Genomic DNA, 12,325 nt, shown 5'->3' on the forward strand with positions numbered 1-12,325 from the left:
TGAGACTCACTTCAATTTGATCTTCTATCTTTGCCCTGAATGCTTCATTTTCTGCTCTAATGTCTCCTTTTCTGTCTCAATATGACATATTTGGCCTGATGCCTTCAGCCCTAGAGGATCAACATTAAAAGACTTGTTCTATCCAATTTCTGGGTATGCCGTCACCAGAGGAGGGCAGTTCTAGTCCCTGGTCTGGTCAGCAAAGCTCATGCATTGCCTCCACTCAGATCTCTGTAGATTTACAAAAGTTCCGTGCGTCTACTGAAATAACTAAACACGAGAAACAGTAAGTAAGAACTGTGATTAAAGATGGGACTTTGGAGCAGCCCTTACACAATGAAACACCCAGATGCAACTTGGTGTGTTTCTCACTCCACCTTGTACTGGGGCTGGTTCTCCTCACTTGCAGAGGTTTTGATGAGATGTGGTTACAGTTTCTCCTTTCTTCAGTTTTAGAGCCGGGACCCTCCCGGGGCTTCAGAAGCACGTAGGCTCATTCTTGGTCACGCAAGAAGCATTTATTGAGTGCTTGCTGGGTGCTGCACAGCATAGATGTGTAAGGGCCAGGGCTCTCCTGAAGGACCTCCTGAGCAGTCCACTGGGGCGCCTGCTCATTCAGACCTAGGGTTAGGGAGCACGGGGAGCGGTGCTGAGGAGAGAGCCTGGGGTTTTGTGCTTTGGGGACCCAAAGCCTGGAAGAGATCAGGGTCCAGTTTGAGGGGTGTCAGTTGAAGTTCTCTTGTTTGTAAGTAAAAGAAAGGGAAGAGGCAGCTGGTTTTGCAGAACACGCAAGCTCCTGGATCGGAGGAGCTGGACAAGAGGCTTGGGCAGGCGGGGTGGGGGCAGGGCAGCTGGGAGTCTGTGGGGAGCAGGTGTTCACAGCCTTCCCCCCAGGACTGCCATGAGCTGCCTCTAAGGCTCTGGAGCTAAGGCTCCAGATCCCAGACCAGGAATCTGATTGGCCAGCAGATGGGGCGCTGCCCCAGGATCGGTCCGTGGTTCCTTCCAGAAGACTGGGGGCAGAGGGGGATGTCACTGTGTCCAGGAGGACTCATGGCTGCGGTCAGCATCTCCCAGTGGCCCCAGTCTGGTCTCTCTTGGGTGCAGGTGACCCTCAACATGAACTGGCTGAACCACTAGGAGACTCAATTCCAAGGATCAGGCACAGGACAGAGGGAAGGGAGGACTGTGGTTGGTGCTCAGGGGCTGGAACCTTGATGAGGCCGCCCCTCTCCCTCCCTTGCTCAGCTGTGCTCCTCCCTGCCTGTAGACCCTCTGCTCCTTACTGGGATGCGGCTGTGAATTCCTCTGCGGTGCATGTCGCCCCCCCCCCCCCAAGAACCAGACTCAGAATTTCCAGACGCAGGTGCAGAGTCCCAGGGAAAGCTCCTGATTGGGGCTGATAGGAGCTGGTGGCCTCATCCCAGACCCATCACTGTGGCCAAGGGACTGGGAAGAGGTGGGGGCCCCAGCTGCAGCCCAGGGTTCAAAGGGCATGTCCTAAAAGGAGGAAGGGGGCACTGAGGTGCCTTCTGAGCAGGGGGATCCTGGATGACAAGAGGGGAGATGCTGACATCCTAGACCTTAAAGAGAAATCATGACCCTGCCCTGTGATCTTGAACAAACCACGTCCCCTCTCTGGGCGTTAGGCTCCCCATCTGTGCTCTGAAATGGCTGGACTAAAGATTCAGGGTCCTTCCAGCTCTTGGACTGTGTGATCTGAGTCCAAGACTCCCTCGTCCCTCCCCATGTCCACCAGGCTCCCCTCGGTGAGGTCACCTGTTCCTCTTCTCTGCCCCATGGGGAGACTGAGGCCCAGAGGGAGGCAGTGAGGGACCAGGGTCACTCAGCAAGCAGGGCACACGATGGGCATGGACCCCAGTCCAGGATTTGTCCACACCCATTCTCATGGACCCCTGGTAACCCCACCCTCACCCCCCGGCCATCGTCCACCTTCTCCCAGAGCTTCAGCCTGCACACCCATCCTGCTTCCTCCAGGGACTCCTCCTGGAGCCCTGAACAGCTGAGTTCCCACTTGGCCTCTGGACTCAGGATCCTGACTGCCGGAGTTTCCATTCATTCGGTGAACAAATGTCTCTTGTGCTGGGCACTGGGCTAGAAGCAGTGACCTAGGTAGGCAAGGACCCTGGACTCACAGAGCTCTCAGACTAGAGGGGGAAGCCGCCAAGCCACCAGACAATGATGCTGATGTTCATGTTAATCCCCCAGCAGGCATCATGGAGGGCTTCCTGGGGGAGGTGACCCCTGCCATGAACCAACTCATCCTACTGTCAAAGTCTAGCTGGACCCTCTCCTCCCCTTTCCCCTGTCAGAGCTCAAAGGCAGGGCTGACTGCCCCTCAGCCTCCCTCTTGTCCCTGGAGCCCCACCCGGGTCCTGGCCGCACCAAAGAGACCTCAGGAGTCCACAGATTAAGGAGGAAAAAGAAGCGACTACAGGCCAGATAACACCTTCGTCTCTGATCAAGTGGATTTCGGGGACCGCAGCTCATGTCTGCAGCCAAGTGGCTTCCTAACACTGAACCCCATTATCGAGAACCCCCACCGGTCACAGAAGACGCTGGGCAGGCAGCCTCCCCCACACAGGCAGAGCGTCCCCTTCCCACTTGTGTGCGGAGCCACCGAGAGTCAACGGGTCTCCTGTGGACGGCTGGCTCCCAAAGGAGAAGGGGCTGGACTGGGGGTGCCCCAGGCCCACTGAATGGAGGTCCCTCCTCCCTGGAGAGCAGCGAGTGAGGGGCAGAGGGAACAGAGCCTCGGGGATGGAGTGAGATCCTCCCGCTTTCCCCAAGCTCACGGCCGCCTCATGAACCAGGTGTCTTGTCATCGCCACCGTCGTAACCCCCACCGTCATCAGGAGACAGGGACTTGCCTGACTCAGGACTCAAATCCATAACCACCGCCCTGGGACACGTAGAAGAGAGTTCACAAGCCTCTTATGCTGCAGTTGCAAGAAGGCCCAACCCCCCCTGTCCTGACACAGCCATGTTCATTTCTCCCCCAGGACACATGGCTGGTGGGCTCAGCAGAAGGCCCTTGTCACTGTGGCCACCAGGGCCCCTGACAGAGGGAGGTCATAGTCCAGCAGGTGCTTCCTCCTTCACGGAGGCAAGACAAGCTTCTGTGCAAGGGACACATCCCTTCTGCTCCCTGTGGATCGGCTTCGGGGCTTCCAGGCCACACCACAGCACCCAGGGCAGGGGAGGGGTCCGGCAGAGCACTGGGACACTTGGGGACAGGCCCAGGGATGACCACACATCAGACCAGAGGGGAGACTTGCAGGCACCCTTGGCATCGCCCCTGTGGGTGCGGCAGGAGGCCTTGGAGGCTGCTGGACCTAGAATCTTCCCTCTGGTGCCCACCTGCTGTGTGGCTTTGGGCAAGTGACTGCACCTCTCTGAGCCTTGGTTTCCTTGGCCATCACGAGGAGGCCGTGTCAGCTGCCTCGCAGGGCGGGTGAGGGTGAGGAGTGGAGAGCAGGTGCAGAGTGCTGGGTCCAGACTGGAGGATTGGGGCTCAGAGGGGTCCTCACTGCCGCCCTCCTTCTGTCCCTCAAGGCCATGGAGGAAAGGCCAAGGCAGACCTCCGCCGCGTCCGGCTGTGGCTCCAGCACCTGTGTGAGGTCGGGGAGGACCCGGTCCTGTCTCAGCCTGTGACGGTGAATCTGAAGGTAACCAACCCACCCTGGCCCGCCCTCAGACCCCTGTGAGAGTCCTCCCTGGCTGCGGGCTAAGGCTCCAGCAGGGAGGCCATGCCTCGTGTGAAACCCCCTCTGGCAAAGACCTTGGCAGAGAGATTGTTGGGGGTGTTCTTACTAAAGCTTGGAGGGGGCGCTGGCGGGGGTGAGGGGCACCCCTTCCCTCCTGCCTAGCCTTCTAGGCGTTTGTCTTTTCTCTGGTCCCTTCCTGGGTCACTTCGTCCTGCAGCCGGCCTTTGTTAGCATGCTGGCCGTTTTTCTTCTGCTGGTCCCCCCTGGTCACAAGCTGGCACAGTCCCCACCAGCAGATGTGAAGGCAGAAGGGGGGTGGGCAGCAGCAAAAAGGGCCTTGCCCCCCAGTGCTTTCTCCTGTCAGGGCAGGGAAGCTTCCCCCAAACCGTCTCCACCTCCGGGCAGCAGAGGGTCCCTTCCTTTTCAGTGGCCAGAATTGGCCACTGGCCTCCCCCCCCGCCCCCCACAGGAGGCTGGGTCCATGCCTATTTGGCACAGGGATGGTCAGCTATGCCTGGCCTCTTTCCTGGGCCCCCCTGAGCAAATACGGGGAGAGGGGGACTGGATGTTGGAGGCACTCAGAGCCTCCTCCACCTCCTGGGGATGCTCATCCAACACAGCACTTGGGGAAGCATGTTTGTCCCGGCCTCAGTGTCCTCATCTGTAAAATGGGGCTGCAGTCCTGTCCGGACTTTGCTGTGAGAATTAATGAGGAGCTGTGTTGTGGCCCTGACCCTGCTTTGCCTCTGCTCACCTCTGGGGCCTCGGGGTAACTCACCCTCCCAGTGCTCCTGTCCCTGCAGCTCATGCTGGGGGGGGGGGCTGGGGTCCATGGTGGCCGTGGAGGAGCGCTCACTCACGGGGACCTCGGACGTGAGCACCCTGTACCGCTGGAGCTGGAAGACACAGGAGTGTTCCCACCACAGAGGTTGGGGACACCCCGGTTCAGGCCATGCTCGGGAACCCCAGCTGCTCCAACCTGGCTCAGGAGCTGGGCAGCCCTGGTTCAGATCCCAGCTCTGCCCCTTATGACCTGTGTGACCCTGAACAGGCTACTTTCCGTGTCTGAATCTGTACCCTTCTGAATCTACCACAGTAGGTTAAGAAAGGCTTCGGGTCCATTTCCACCTGCCAGGGACCCACACAGGTCAATGTGGGGGGACTGTGTCTGCAGACAACCCCTTGCCTCTGTCCTCAGTAAGGCCTGAACTGGCAAGCATATCCCGGGGGGTTCTGACACCTGCCATGCTGCGGTCACACCGCACACAGCATCATCAGCTCCTAGGAACCACAGGCAGACAGCTTCATGCTTCTCAGTCTTTCCCATCTTGTTTCCTGTGCCTGGATCTCCTTTGTCCCCTTCACTCTGGCTAGCTCCTACTTGAGCTTCTACCAAGTCCATGGCTCAGTCAGGTGCTCCTCTGCTCTCCTGGTCCCACTCTTTCCTTTGTCCCATGTAGCTCTTCTGTCCACTGCACACAACATAGCGTCAGCTACATAGCCGGACACTTAGTCATTTGGGGATGGATAGATGGATGATGGATGGATGGATGGGTGGATGGATGGAGGTTGGGTAGATAAATAATGGATGGATAGGTGGACAGGTGGACAGATGGATGTATGGATGGGTGGGTGGATGGGTGAATGGATGGATGGATGATGGATGGATGGATGGATGAATAGGTGAATGTATAGATGGGTGGATGGGTGGATCGATGGGTGGATGGATGGATGGATGGATGAATGGGTGAATGGACTGGTGGATAGATGGGTGGATGTGTGTTGATCTATGGGTAAATGGGTAGCTCGATAGGTGGATGGATTGGTAAATGGATGACGGATAATGGATAAAGGATGGATGGATGGATGGATGGATGGATGGATGGAAAGAATAAAAGAAAAAGGAAGGAAGGAAGCAAGGAAGGAAGGAAGAATAAAGGAGAGATGGATGATGGATGGATGGATGGATGGATGGATGGATGGATGGACATATGGGTGGATAGATGGATGGATGGATGGATGTTGGATGGATGGATAGATGGATGGGTGGATGGATGCATGAGGGATGGGTGATGGTTGGTTTGTGGATGGTTGGATGGATGGTGGATGGGTGATGAATAGATGGATGGATGGATTGGTCATGGATGAGAGATGATGGATAAATAGATGTTTGATGAATGATTGGGTAGATGGATGATGATTAATGGATGCATGATGGATTAGTGGATGTATTGGTATATGGAACGGTAATTGTGTGAATGGATGAAAAGAAGAGGGGTTGATGGATGGATGAATGGATGATGGATGAATGAATGGTGTATAGAATGATGGGTGGGTAGATGGATGGATGGATGATGGATGGATGAATGGGTGGATGGGTGGATGGATGATGGATGGTTGGATGGATGGATGGATGGATGGATGGGTGGATGGGTGTATGGATAGATGATGATGGATGGATGATGGATGTATAGATGGATAGATGAATAATGGATGGATGGATGGATGGATGGATGGATGGATGGGTGGATGGGTAGATAGGTGGATGGGTGCATGGATGGATGATGATGGATGGATGGATGATGGATGTATAGATGGATAGATGAATAATGGATGGATGGATGGATGGGTGGATGGGTAGATGGATGGATGACGGATGATGGATGGATGGATAATGGATGGATAGATGGATGATGGATGGATGAGGGATGGTTGGTTGGTGGATGGATGGATAGATGGATGGATGGACAGATGGGTGTATATATGGATGGATGGATGGATGGATGGATGTGTGGGTGGATGGGTGAAGAGGATTCCCTCCAAAGGTCAAGTTTAGTGGAACCCAGTAATAGAAAAAGAGCAGGCCCAGCAGATGGCCTCTGTGAGAAAGCTCTAGGCACTGAGTGCTGCAGACCATTGGGAATGAGGCCATGCATGGCCAGGACCACCTATAAATTACCCTCAAGGGAGGGCTGAAATGCAAGGGGCCCATGGTAGAGTAAGTTCTAGCAGGAGGGGGCAGCCAAGGGCCTGCATCACGGGGTCACAACAGAGTGAGTCAGGTGGGGCGTTGTGTGGGAATGCTGGATGGAAGCATCCTAGGGAAGCAGGGGGCTCAAAGGACAGACCACTCCTGCTTCCCCCAGTGGCTCCAGCTCTGCAAGGTGCCAGCCCTGCAAGGCACCAAGGTCACCATCCACCCAGAGGAAATTCGGACATTCTTCATCCACTTTCAAGAGCAGTGAGGCCTTGGCAGAGTCTGTGGCTCCAGGGACGTTCCCTCAGCCACTAGAGCTGGCCCCGCCTACCCTCCCGCCTGGGGGGTGTCCTCACACAAGCACACCCCTGCATTCTCTGCACAAGTCAGTCAGGAAGCCCCACTAAAGGCAGAGGGAAACACCCACCATGACACCTAAGGAACCTGCCCTGCAGGCCCCACCCCCTCTCTTAACCTCTGTTAAGCTCGGCCTACTGTGTTCCTAATGATGGGGTGTGGAGGCAGCATACGAGGGCAGGGGCCTCCGGAGCCCATGGGTTGCATGAGGGCCTGGTTTCCATTCGGGAAGGCTGCAGGAAGGTCACCCCCAGGCCAGGGCAGGGACTGTGGGAAGCTCAGACACCCCCGAGGCCTGAGCCCCGACAGGCTGGGGTGCTGAGAGCAGACGGCAGAATGTGCTCTATGTGTCTTTCCGCTGTCACTTCAGGGCACCTGGGGGACCCTCTGTGGGCTGTGTCTGAAATGGCCCAGGTACAGGGTCTTGTGTCCCACTGTATCCACTGTAGGCTTCTCGAGGAGTCGCTTGTCTTGAAGTTGAAGTGTGGCCGAGAAGAGAGGCCACTGGACACTGTCCTCTGGGAAATGAGGCACCTGAATTGTTGCTGACACCAGTTCCAGGACCGTGAAGGGTGGGGGAGAGGATGGCAAGGAGCACTTGTGAGTCTGGCTGAGTCCAAGGGGTGCCTCTGACCCTCACCTGCCCCGGCTAGAAGTAGGGCACAGAAGTGGGTTGCCCAAGCCAAGGATTCTGGGGTCACACCAAAGAGAAAGCCACAAACTCCTGGCAGGGCTGCAGGTGGAGGGAGCGGCACCCAGGGCATGGGAGATTTCAGGAGTATGGGAGGCTCTCAGCATGTACCTGACCAGGTCACTTCTAACAGGTCACCTCATCTGGACCCTGGAAGGAGCAGTCAGAGATGACCCACCTCACACCCTGACACTCTCAGGATCTGTTTGTAATAGAGATCCTTCCACAGAGCCTGGGGCCAGACAGGTGCTCCAGAACTCAGAATTCCTTAGATTTTCGGGATAAACAGCACATGTCCTGTGTCAAGGAACACCTAGCATTGGATCTGGGGCAACACCTATGATTAAATGTTGCTATGGGCTGAATTGTGTCCACCCCAATATGTGTGTTCAAGTCCTAACCCCCCAGGACCTTAGAATATGGCTGTATTTGGAGATGGGATATTTTAAAAGTTTATTAAAGTAAAATGAGGTCGTGTGGGTGGGCTCTAATCCAACCCTTATTTTATTTTTTTTAACTTTTTAAGTTCATTTATTTATTTTGAGAGAGAGAGAGAGCAAGCAGGAGAGGGGGGAAGAGAGAGAGAAAGAGAGAGAGAGAGAGAGAGAGAGAGAGAGAGAGAGAATCCCAAGCAGGCTTCACAACTGTCAGTGCAGTTCCCAATGCGGGGCTCGATCCCATGAACGATGAGACCATGACCTCAGCCAAAACCAAGAGTCAGACATGTAACCAACTGAGCCACCCAGATGCCCCTAATTTTACCGGTATATTATAGTTAGACAGTATGGTTTATGTCTCAGTGTGGTAGATACGTGTAGAGATTTTTAGGCACCAAAAAGTTTTGGGATATCCTAGCGAAATTTCTCAAAAATACCCAAGATCTGTGTTTTCAGGAGCAGATGGGACTAACAGACCATGGCCATTGTTCTTGAGCAGGTTGTGGCAGTGTTCATTGTTCACGACAGCTATGAATTGTAAGTAACCCAAAGATCCATCCACAGCAGCGTGGAAAAATAGAGAGTGTAGTGGGTCTCCAAGTGTGGCCCCAGGACCAATAATACCAGCATCACTTGGGAAGCTGTTAGAAACACAAATTATCAGGTCCTACCTTGGACCAAACAAATCAGAAACTCTAGAGTAGGCCCAGCAATATGGGTTTTAACAAATTTTCAAGGTTATTGTGATGCATGCTCAAATTTGAGAACCACTGCCAAAGGGCAATCAAAATGAGTGAACTATATTTGCAGATGACATGATACTATACATAGGAAACCTTAAGGATTCTCCCAAAAAACTACTAGAACAGATCATTGAATTCAGTAAAGTTGCAGGACACAAAAATCAACATTCAGAAATCTTGTTGCATTTCTATGAGCTAAAAACAAAGCAGCAGAAAGAGAACTTAAGAAAACAATCCCACTTACAATTATACCAAAAATAATAAAACACCCAGGAATAAGCTTAACCAAAGAAGTGAAAGACCTGTATTCTGAAAACTGCAAAACAATAATGAAAGAAATTGAAGACAACACAAAGAAATGGAAAGATGTTCCATGTTCATGGATTGGGAGAACAAATATTCTTAAAATGTCTATACTACCCAAAGCAATCTACACATTCCATGCAATCTCTATCAAAATGCCAACAGCATTTTTCAATGGAGTAGAATGAACAATCCTAAAATTTGTATGGGACCACAAAAGACCTCAAATAGCCAAAGCAATCTTGAAAAAGAAAAACAAAACTGGAGGCGGCACAATTCCAGACCTCAATTTATACCGCAAAGCTGTAGTGATCAAATCAGAATGATCCTGGAACAAAAATAAACATATAGATCAATACAACAGAACAGAAATCCCAGAAATAAACCCAAAATTATACAGTCAATTGGTATTTAACAAAGGAGGAAAGACTATGTCATGGGAAAAAGACAGTCTCTTCAACAAATAGTGTTGGGAAAACCAGACAGCCACATGCAAAAGAATGAAACTGGACCACTTTCTTATGCCATAGACAAAAATAAACTCAAAATAGATTAAGGACCTAAATATGAGACTTGAAACTATAAAAATCCTAGAGGAGAGCAGTGATTTCTCTGACATCGGCTGTAGCAACATTTTTCTAGGTATGTCTTCTGAGGCAAGGGAAATAAAAGCAAAAATAAACTGTTGAGACTACACCAAAATAAAAAGCTTCTGCACAGCAAAGGAAACAATCAACAAACCAAAAGATAACCTACTGGATGGGAGAAGGTATTTGCAAATGACATACCTGATAAGGATTAGTATCCAAAAATATATAAAGAATTTATAAAACTCAACACCCAAGAAACAAATAATCCAATTTAAAAATGGGCAGAAGACATGAACAGACATTTCTCTAAGACCTACAGATGGCCAACAGACACATGAAAAAATGCTCAACATTACTTATCATCAGGGAATGCAAATCAAACTATGATGAGATATCACCTCACACCTGTCAGAACGGCTAAAAACAATACAAGAAACAACAGCGTTGGCAAGGATGCGGAGAAAGGGAAACCCTCTCGCACCGTTGGTGGGAATGCACACTGGTGCAGCCATTCTGGAGAACACTGTAGAAATTCCTCACAAAGTTAAAAATAGAACTCTACGACCCAGCAATCACACTACTGGGTATTTATCTAAAAACTACAAAATCACTAATTCAAAGGGATACATGCACCCCGATGTTTATTGCAGCATTATTCATTATTTACAATAGCCAAATGACGGAAGCAGCCTAAGTGTCCATCAATAGATGAGTGGATAAAGAAGATGTCACACACACACACGCAGTGGAATAGTTCTTAGCCATAAAAAAAGAATGAAATCTTGCCAGTTACAATGACATGAATGGAGCTAGAGAGTATTATGCTAAGCAAAATTAGTCAGGCAGAGAAAGATAAGTACCATATGATTTCACTCATATGTGGAATTTAAGAGAACACACAAAGGAAAAAAAGAGAGAGAGAGAAACCAAGAAACAGACTCTGGTTACCAGAGGGGAGGTGAGTGAGGCGATGGGTGAAATAGGTGATGCGGATCAAGAATGAGCACTTGATGATGTATAGAACTGTTGACTCACGATACTGTGCACTTGAAACCAATATCACACTGAATGTTAACTATACTGGAATTAAAATGTTAAACTTAATCGGGGCGCCTGGGTGGCTCAGTCAGTTGAGCGTCCAACTTCGGTTCAGGTCATGATCTCGAGGTCCGTGGGTTCAAGCCCCACATTAGGCTCTGTGTTGACAGCTCGGAGTCTGGAGCCTGGTTCTGATTCTGTATCTCCCTCTCTCTCTCCCCTCCCCTACTCGTGTTCTGTCTCTCCCTCTCTCAAGAAGAAATAAGCATTAAAAAAAAAAGAAAATTTAAAAAATTAAAAACTGAGTGAACTATACCTACTTGCATCAGCACAGATGAGCCTTACATATATAAAATATTGAGTTAAAAAATCAAGAGACAGGGGCGCCTGGGTGGCTCAGTCGGTTAAGCAACTGATTTCAGCTCAGGTCATGATCTCGCGGTCTCTGAGTTCGAGCCCCGCATGGGGTTCTGTGCTGACAGCTCGGAGCCTGGAGCCCACTTCGGATTCCGTGTCTCCCTCTCTCTCTGCCCCTCCCCCACTCTCTCTCTCTCTCTCTCTCTCTCTCTCTCTCTCTCTCTCAAAAATAAATAAACATTTAAAAAAATAACAAAAATTTTAAAAATTAAAAACAAAAAAATGTAAGGAGAGGCTCCCACTGGCCAAAGCTGGGGTCATTTCATCACTAAAAAGAACAGGGACTGGGACGCCTGAGTGGCTCAGTCAGTTAAGCTTCCAACTTCAGTTCAGGTCATGATCTCACAGTTCGTGGACTCAAGCCCCGCATCAGGCTCTGTGCTGACAGCTCGGAGCCTAGAGCCCACTTTGGATTCCGTGTCTGTCTCGCTCTGCCCCTCCCCCACTTGTGCTCTGTCTCTCTGTCTCTGTCTCTCTCTCTCTCTCTCTCTCTCACTCAAACATAAATAAAATGTAAATTTTCTTTAAATCAAGAGACAGGGATAATTATGATTCCATTTATACAAAGTTCAAAAATAGGGGGGGGTTATTATTTATGATCGCTTTCAGAGCCAATAAGCTTTGGCTTTCAGAGCCAATTGGCTTTCAGAGCCAATAAGACAATAAAGAAAAGCAAAGGGGGCATGTGGGTGGCTCAGTCAGTTAAGCATCAGACTCTTGATTTTGGCTCAGGTCATGATCTCACTGTTGGTGAGTTCGAGCCCTGCATCCAGCTCCATGCTGACAGCTTGGAGTGGAGGAAAGAAAGAAAGAAAGAAAGAAAGAAAGAAAGAAAGAAAGAAAGAAAGAAAGAAAGAAAGAAAGAAAGAAAGAAAGAAAGAAAGAAAGAAAGAAAGAAAGAAAGAAAGAAAGAAAGAAAGAAAGAAAGAAAGAAAGAAAGAAAGAAAGAAAGAGGAAGGAAGGAAGGAAGAGGAAGGGAGGAAGAGGGAGGGAGGGAGGAAGGAAAAGAAGGAAGGAAGGAAGGAAGGAAGGAAGGAAGGAAGG

At 50.8% G+C, this 12,325-nt stretch overlaps 1 long non-coding RNA gene across 1 annotated transcript; it reads left to right on the forward strand.

Annotated features, from left to right (window-relative positions):
• Positions 1-7,086: 7,086 nt before the first annotated feature.
• LOC123385125 lies at positions 7,087-8,118 on the forward strand. Its single transcript, XR_006597258.1, has 2 exons — positions 7,087-7,662; positions 7,887-8,118. It is a non-coding gene; the product is annotated as an uncharacterized LOC123385125 (long non-coding RNA).
• The last annotated feature ends 4,207 nt before the right edge of the window (positions 8,119-12,325 follow it).

Source organism: Felis catus, chromosome B1, assembly GCF_018350175.1.
Source record: "Felis catus isolate Fca126 chromosome B1, F.catus_Fca126_mat1.0, whole genome shotgun sequence".
In the NCBI taxonomy this organism is placed as follows: Eukaryota; Metazoa; Chordata; class Mammalia; order Carnivora; family Felidae; genus Felis; species Felis catus.